Genomic DNA, 8,337 nt, shown 5'->3' on the forward strand with positions numbered 1-8,337 from the left:
AGCTGGTCTGGAATGTAGCACAGGGCCCAGATGCTTGACGTGGGGCAGGATTTTACAAAAGGGGAGGGCTTTTTCCAAGTCACAGTGATTATCTACATTCATAAAGCTTCAAGGGATCAAAAAAATTACACATTAGAGGTAAATAAAAATTTTTTCTTTCTGCCTCTCCTTCCACCTCCATGTTGGGTTCTTCTGGCAAACACTGGTTTCAATTTGGAGTGTATCTTTTTATCTTTTCTGGTTTTTATATATTTGTATTATTTATCTGCAAATTATATATTTGTATACATATGTGCATATAGGCGTGTAGAGGAATTTAGAGAGGAAAAGAATTTTACTTTCACCTAAATGGTATTATAACATCCTAAAGTATGGACAGTTCATTAACTTGCTTCCTTTCTTTCTAATTTAACCATGTCTCAGAGATTTCTCTGTGTGATTCTTTTCCACTGCTGTATACCTTGCAGAACTCAGATGCATGATTGTTTATATAATTGTCCCTCTTTTGATGGTCATTTAGGTTGCTCTCAGTTTTTGCTCCTACAAATAGTGCTTCAGTGAGCAACCTGGTACCAGCCTCCTTATCTATGTACAAACACATATGTCAGTATTTCCTTGGGTGGATACTGAGGTGTGAGATGGCTGAGTCAAAAAGCAGAAGCACCGGCAGAGGAAAGGACTGCTGCCCAATTGGTTCTGCAAGAGGACTTGGCCAGTTTCTTTCCCAGCAATGGTAGAAGAGAGGGTCTCTTTTCCAACACCTTTGCCAACACCTGGTATCAGCCTTTCTTACCTATTGCCAAACAAATGTGTAGAAAAACATGGTGCCCCCTTGTTTTTATTTGCATTTCCTCCATAACTAGTGAGATTAAACATGTTTTCATGTATTTCCCATTCTGTTTCCTTTTTGTGAATTGCCAGTTCATAGTCTTTGTCTGTTTTTCTACTTCGTCTTTTTTGAGGGGGTGGGTGAAAACAAGGTGTTAGATTTATTATTTAGAAATATATGGTCTTCTGATGAATGATAAATGTTAATTATCATAATACTTTGTATGTGCATAAAAGTTTAGTCTGTAAAACCCAAGATTTGTCAAAAAACACTTGTTATACATACATAATAACATTAGTGCTGTTTGTGTTTATTGAGGACAATGAAGAGCCAAGTCCTTTGCTATACATGTTACAATGTTCTCATCTAGTCAGCCTATCACTGGAATTTTAGCCTTGTTTAGAGTTTCTTTTGTTAAACAAAGTTTTGGTAAAGCAAAACATTAGTCTTTTCAATCCTTTTCTTTATGGCTTTAGCATTTTGTGTATTGTTTCAGGTGATCTTTCCTACCCCCAAGGTCATAAACCTGGCTCTCTGTGTATTTTATTTTAATGGTTTGATAGTATTTTGGTTTCTTTGTCACATCTAGAATTAATTTTTTTTCTAATTATAGCCAGTTGGTTCAACATCATTTGGTGGAGAGACCATTTTTTCCCTTTTTGTTTTGAAATGCTATCTTTATAACATACTGAACTTCTATATTAATGGGCCCATTTCTGGGGTCTCTATTCTTCACTGAACTATTGATCAATTCTTGTTATATTGCAAATGTATTGAATTTAAGGATAATTTGGGGGACAGTTGTTATCTTGACAACATTAAGTCCTATTCAGGTCTTTGCCTAAGTTTTATATCCCTGTCTTATAGTTCTTGTACATATCTTGTTAGGGTTTTGGGTATTTGGTGGCTATTTTCTAATTTTTGTTGCTGTTATGAATGGGGCCATCACTCCAGTGTGCTTCTCTTTGCCTTGGTTCCGTTTCTAGGCAAGATCTCCCTGTGGCTGCGAAAAGCTCAAGGCTTACATCCTATTCTCTCACCAGTACCCAGAGGATAGAACTTCTTTTTAGTGTTGCTACCTGCAAAAATTCTAGGATTAGTTTGATTTGCTCATTTGGTCACATGTTCACTTCCAAAGCAATAATTTTAGTTAGGGGGTTAGAATTTGCATATAGACTGAGAGCAAGACTGGTTCTGTAAGGCAAATTGGAGTGTTATTATCAGAAAAAGGAGAAGTGGATTCTGGGTAGACAGAAAAATAGGAGCTGATCATACCATATTTAAACCTCTTTCAATATTAAACCTCTGATTTATTTTCTTTGACCTTATAACTTTCCTCTCCAATTTCTGAGAATGTTTGTCTATATGGTAGCTTTTATTTTTGGCTCCATATCTCAGCATTAGTTTCCTTCCTCCCTCCCTCCTTTTCTTCCTTTAATATGTACGCCCTTCCGGACCCAGCCTTCCTATCTTGTAGTTCTGTGGTTATCTCCATCTAGTGTCTGGGACTCCCTGGCAGGACCCTGGTCTTATGCTACAGTATTGTAGATCCAATTCGTTCTCCAGGGTTAAATTCTGGCCATGAGACTGATTCCTCACTCTCCCTCATTATGCAGATGTATACTAGCCTGTGGACCTAGGCAGCTCCTTTTTAATGGTTGGCCCTATGCCAGCTCTTGATTTCAGGTGTGTCTTCTGCCTCGCATGGGGGATGTTTAGCCTCTTACATTCTGTTAGGAGTCCAGCTTCTGAAAGCCTCAATTTGATTTGGGCTGAATCCAGCAGGTCTGCAGCTTTGGGCCACTTTCTATATTTTTCTGTTCCATTTCTGGGGCACAGGTGTTTTTCAGTGTGAACATGCCACACATTTGTCCCACTTTATATTTCATCTGTAATCACCATCGTTCTGGATTAGAAGGATCCTCAAAGCACCGTCTTGGCTGTAAGTCTGCTCTCATTTGCTGTCTACTGTTTGTGATCTAGCTTCCTCTCTGACCTTTCTCTTGGGAACTGCTCTCTCTGTGGTCACAACTGTCATTTCCCAATCGCCAAATTAAACAGCGTTTCTTTCAGTCCTCATTTTCCTTCACTCCTCTGTAGCGTGGAACAGTCCATTCTTCCTTTCACCCCTCTCTCCCTGTGGCTAAAACGACGCTCCGATGTTTTGGTTCACTACCTCTTTTGACTCTCGTTTTTTTTAAGTGTTTTCACTTCCTCCTTCCATTTTGTAACTGTAGATGTCCCACAAGGCCAAGGCCTTTGCGCTCTGGTTTTACCTTCTCTTTTCTTTACTCTTCTACATTTTCCCATCTTCAGTTACCTCCAAATGAGTTCTTATTTGTATTTTGAGACTTCCTCCACCCCCAAGCCCTAGAGCCGAAATCTGCTGGTGGTACGTTCCACTTGATGCCCTTCTGTCCCGTCAAAGTTTTTCCCCTTTTGAGCCTCTAAATTCCGTCACAGGTACCATCCTTCTCCTAGTTTCTAACGTTCAAAATCGTACCTGTCTTTGATTCTTCTCTTCTCCAGAGCCAGTTAATTACATATCCTGTGGATCCTCTTTCCTTCAATTTCCTCTCTAACAAATGTGCTGTTCACACACTTGCTGTGATGCCTTATCATTCCTTTTAGACCATTTCAGTGTTTTCCCAGTGAAGTCAGTTAGTTGAATGTGACAATATTTTGATGTGTTTGCATTAAAATTTAATTTATGACTTGGGCCCCCCTCATCCTCCAAAACACTGAATATTTGTAACATCAATATCTTTCCCTGTTCCATTCTCTCTACTACTAAGGGGGAAGAATCCTTTGTTTTATGGTCCAAACATCAAGACCAAAGCATTGTGCTGATCTGAGTAATGGTTTTGGTTCAGAAAATTATGAACAAGAAGCTGTTGAAAGGAAAAGAATTTATTAGGGCTAAAGTGTAAAGGATGAGTAGGAAATATTGTGTCAGCCTGGGGAAGGGGAAGCACAAGCAAAAAAAAGAAGCAAAATTCACCATGGTGCCTGTGAGTGTGTGTGTGTTGTGTATAATGTGTTTGTGTGGTCTATGAAAAGTCAAAGTTGCTGTGAGCCAGGGAGAGGGGAGATGGGAGGCTGGGCAGAAAAGCCTTATACAGCAAGTTAAGGACTATCATTTAGGGGGTCATGGAAGTATTGGAAGTGGGGGTGGAGTCACATGACCACATTTGTGGACAGATTTCTAGCCTTGGATGGCATCTTTCACCTCAGAGGACTCAGGGGAGGGGAGGAATGGATATGGGTTGGGGTTTCTAATGAGACTGTGATTGCTTCTCTGCGCTGCTTCCTTAGGACTGCTTGTGACTTCCAGGGAGTCTCTGGGGAAGGAATACAGGGGCAGCCCTCAGAAAGGGGGCCTCTGAGACAGTCAGAATGTGTTTGCCAGGTTGGGGGTGGGGCTGGCTCGAGGGTAAGACCAGAAGAGCTAGCACGACAGATGGGAAGATGGCTGTACACGTTATTGTATCTAAAAGGAGTTTCATAGATGAAAACGAGAGCCTGAGTCATGTTGATATTTCAGCCCCCTCATTTCACTGCTCCCTTGCTTGTGAAACTCATATTGGTCCTTCAGAGCCCGTCTGAAATGCCAGCTTCTCTCTGAAGTGTTTCCTTTAGCCCTGGACTGGAAGGCATCGCTTTCTCTTTAGAAATTCCAACACTTGGCATTTACAAGTATTTTATAGCTTTGTATTCTTTCCCCCTTATGTGTAAATTCTCTGAAGATTGTCTTGCTCATCTTTAAATTTTCTCCATCACCTGAGACTCTGCTCTGTATATACTCTCTACTGAAGAAAGAATAATTGTACTGAATCTAAACTTACATATGAAAAGGGCATGCTATGGTATTTAATAAGTAGGAACCTTAAATAATGAAATATTTTAAGGAATTTGAATATTTCAAAGCTCTATCCATACAAAATCTGAATAATTCATACAAATTTGAAGAGAAGAACAAAAGCTTCTCTGATAATTCAATACACTGCTCTTTATTTTGGTCCATAAAAGGGGACCTGGTACTTAGTTTTGGTGGTAAGCTCGGCTCTAGAGGCTTTGAAATGCAGATCAGATTAATTACATCACAATTATATTCAAAAACTAAAAGGAAACATTTTCTAAAAGACATTCCAAATCTCTGTCTCTTCAAAGGAAGTGTCATTTGTAAAAAACTGAATCACACCATGAAATATGTGGCATTTCTTTGGGTTTCCACTCTCTTTCATACGAGTGGTAGGCTCATCCAATGTGTAGAAATGTGCTTAATTAAATTTAGCTTTATTTCTCAAGTTAAGAAAATGTGTATGTTGTATTTCTGAGATAAGAAGAGGCACTTTTTTTTCTTTCTTCCTTTTTTTTTTTTAAGCACACAGATCTCCACATGTTGCAGCATTTGGCTTATTCCCTTATTTGAAAATTGGGTTTTATTTATAAATCTACAAGTTCCTATTCATTTAGAACAGGACTTGAATTGCCTGGAAACCTATACAGCAGAATGGCATTTTACAGTGTGATTCCATTTTCTCTTCAATATAGATTACAATACCATCATTTGTATTTATTTTACAGTACACGCTTTTGGGATTACTCATCTGGTAATGGGACCTGAGTTTAGGTGCAAACCTTCTATTTCCTGAGCTGCGTGAGGTTGAGCAAGTGACTTAAGCTCAGAGGTAAAATGAGGGAGCTGTTGCCTAAAATATCATGACTCTCTGGTTTAAGTATAATCAACTTGAATGTTTGATGATCTCTCTGAAAGTTAAAAAAAATGCTAGTGGCTATAATAAAATAAATGCCAACTACTGAGCCATGAGTCATATTTTTAAAGTAATATAAGATAGGAAGAGAGGATCAGGTGGTCTCTTCCTTTATGTGAATTTTATGTGGGATATGTTTGCCCGAGGTAGCATATGCCCAGTGTCAGCAGTCTGCAAATACCACCAGGATTAGAGGTGATAGAGATAAGGAAAATGAATTTTTTTTAGTTTGGCAAGAAATGCAAAACAGAAATGTGTTTTTAATTTTATTACAAATAACTTGCAGGACTGAAAATGATTAAACTGTCACATGTTTCAACATTAATAAAGACTATGCAAAAGGATCAGTTACAACATAGTAATTTACTAAGATTTAAAAGAGTATATTATTTCTAAGAGCTCATTTTAAGGGCTGTAGATTTGTAAATGATTTTTTCTCATTTCATCTTTTGTGCTTTTGTTTCTTAGTTTGTCTTTTGTTCTGAGCTTTCAGAGGTTTATGCAGGAAATATATGTTATGACCTTTGAGATGTGTTAAAATTGAAAGAAAATTTAACTCCAGTAAGAAAAATCGTACTAAAATGCAGAGAACTCCATACTAGATGCAGATTAGATATAATGTATAAAGATTATTTTTCATGATTTTTAAAATTCAAATTCTTAAGATAGGGATATTTTTATTGTAACAGAAAGAAAAGCAATATATTTGTGATGGAATTTAAATCATATATGTTTACTCACCTATGCCTGTTTATAATAAATATATGCTATATATTATACCTATCACACACCTATATATGTTGGAATTCTTGTCTATGATATAGAGAGAAAATGCTATATCAAAAATATCTAGCATTCAGTTAACTCTGAAAAAAATCACGTTGTTTCTTGGCTTTTTGTTACTTTCCGTTGGCCTAGAGGCAATGATTCATGATAATGTAATGTGAAACATATGGTTTCCAGTATCACATGGCAAATTTGAATGGCTATATAAGAAATCTGAACCGCTCTTCTTAGTTTGAAAATGTAACACTTAACAGAAGTTTATTTATTAGAGAATTTGGTGTCAGTAAAAACTAAACACTTTGATTTCAATAATAGTAAGACTCCAAAAGAACTGATCCTCAGTGAGGAAATGTGACTGAATTTTAATTCCTAATATTTTATAGCTTATATGTGAAAAGAAACAACATTCACTTATTTGAAATTTTGGCTTTGTTTATAAACCTACAAATTTCTATTCATTTAGAACAGGACTTGGATTGACTGGAGCCCTATGGAGCTGAGTGGTAGAGTGTGATTTCCATTTTCACACTCTTTAAACTTTTTAAAGATTTAAACATTTTCACACTTTTCAAACTTTTTAATTAGTTTAATGTCTCTTTTTGGAAATGGATCAGTTTCATTATACGTGCTGAAATGTCTTCTGAATAGTAGGCTTGTTTGACACAGGTACTTATTTTAAACTTGGAAAAGCAGAGTTCCCAGTGATTAACTTTAGAGGGGAGAAGAGAAAACAGGAACACAAACACAAAAGAACAAATATTTTTGAGTTAGCAACTCTGTAATGAGAGTGGTAGAATCAGATAAACAAACATTTTAATAAAGAATGTCTCAACAAAATTTAATCTAGTAATTTAATGATAATTCATGGAAATTAATGGATTCAAGAGTGAAGAAATTTCTACAATTATAGCATGAAAGAATGAATACAATTTTGTTAGAGAAGCTGCTGTTGTTTTTGAAATGAAGAGTTCAGAATCAAGCTGTAAATTAGGACAATAACAATTGCCTGGTAAACAGAATTCAATATATGTAAATTACCCTTGCTATAGGTAGAAAATGTGTTTGATTTGATTTCCCCAAGCCATCTCAAGAACCTCTACCAATAAAGTGAGTTACATCTTTGGGCTCAGCTTTCATTATCTGAATAACATTCCTGGGCCAGGTAATAATTTCCATTTGGGGCTGGAACCATTTGCATTAGAAATTAATCTATTTCTCAATGTTATATTGATTTTCCGTGATCTTTATCTTCCATTGACTTCTGTTTTTCTTTTCAGTAAGTTGATGTTGCCAGAAGATGAGTGCTGAGAATGTGATATTGGACCTCATGCAATTGGAAATCTGAACTTTGGATGGAGGACTTTGCTAGGAGCCAGGCAAGTGGAGGATCTGAGGGCAGGAACAGGGGTGGGTGGGGGACTGGGGTTGGGAGGTTGGATCTACCATAGAGAGGAATTAAGCATTCATTGACTTTGAAAAAAATCAGACAAACATAAAGTACAATCCTGTAGTTCTGAATTTCAACTTAGCCAAGGTTCAGAAATGTAAATGATAAACCAAAAAGGGCCTAGATTAATGATTTTCCACCCCAAAGGGTTAAAGGGCTTTAAGGTTTCTAAATAGATTTGTCTCAGAGGTATTCTAGAGATTCTTTTCCTTTTGTTTGACTCATTTCCTCCTTGATAAGATTCTATTTCCTTTCTCTTCCTCTTCACTCTGTTACTTAACATAGCCCCAAAATATGGTGTAGCCCATCCGAACCGCTGCTTTCAGTGAACATATTCGTCATGAGATAACTAAAGACTCGGGGGCATATGTGCTACATATGCTCCTGTTAATCCTTTGCTTCCTATCCCACTTCTGTTATGATAAGTTTCCATATTTGGCACCAGATTTTCTTGCTACCATTCTGACACTGAAACATCAACCTGCCTCATTCTCTATGAG

The 8,337-nt window shown here is 37.1% G+C and overlaps 1 long non-coding RNA gene across 1 annotated transcript in view; it reads left to right on the top strand.

The window, feature by feature from the left end:
- The window catches only part of LOC119043258 (uncharacterized), a 30,175-nt gene extending 22,414 nt beyond the window's left edge, over window positions 1-7,761 (top strand). The window contains exon 4 of the long non-coding RNA XR_005081383.2: window positions 7,668-7,761. This is a non-coding gene — a long non-coding RNA (uncharacterized LOC119043258). The remainder of the gene's footprint in view (window positions 1-7,667) is intronic.
- Window positions 7,762-8,337: the final 576 nt, after the last annotated feature.

Source organism: Artibeus jamaicensis, unplaced genomic scaffold, assembly GCF_021234435.1.
Source record: "Artibeus jamaicensis isolate MK-2021 breed Jamaican fruit bat unplaced genomic scaffold, CSHL_Jam_final contig_465, whole genome shotgun sequence".
Lineage (NCBI taxonomy): Eukaryota > Metazoa > Chordata > Mammalia > Chiroptera > Phyllostomidae > Artibeus > Artibeus jamaicensis.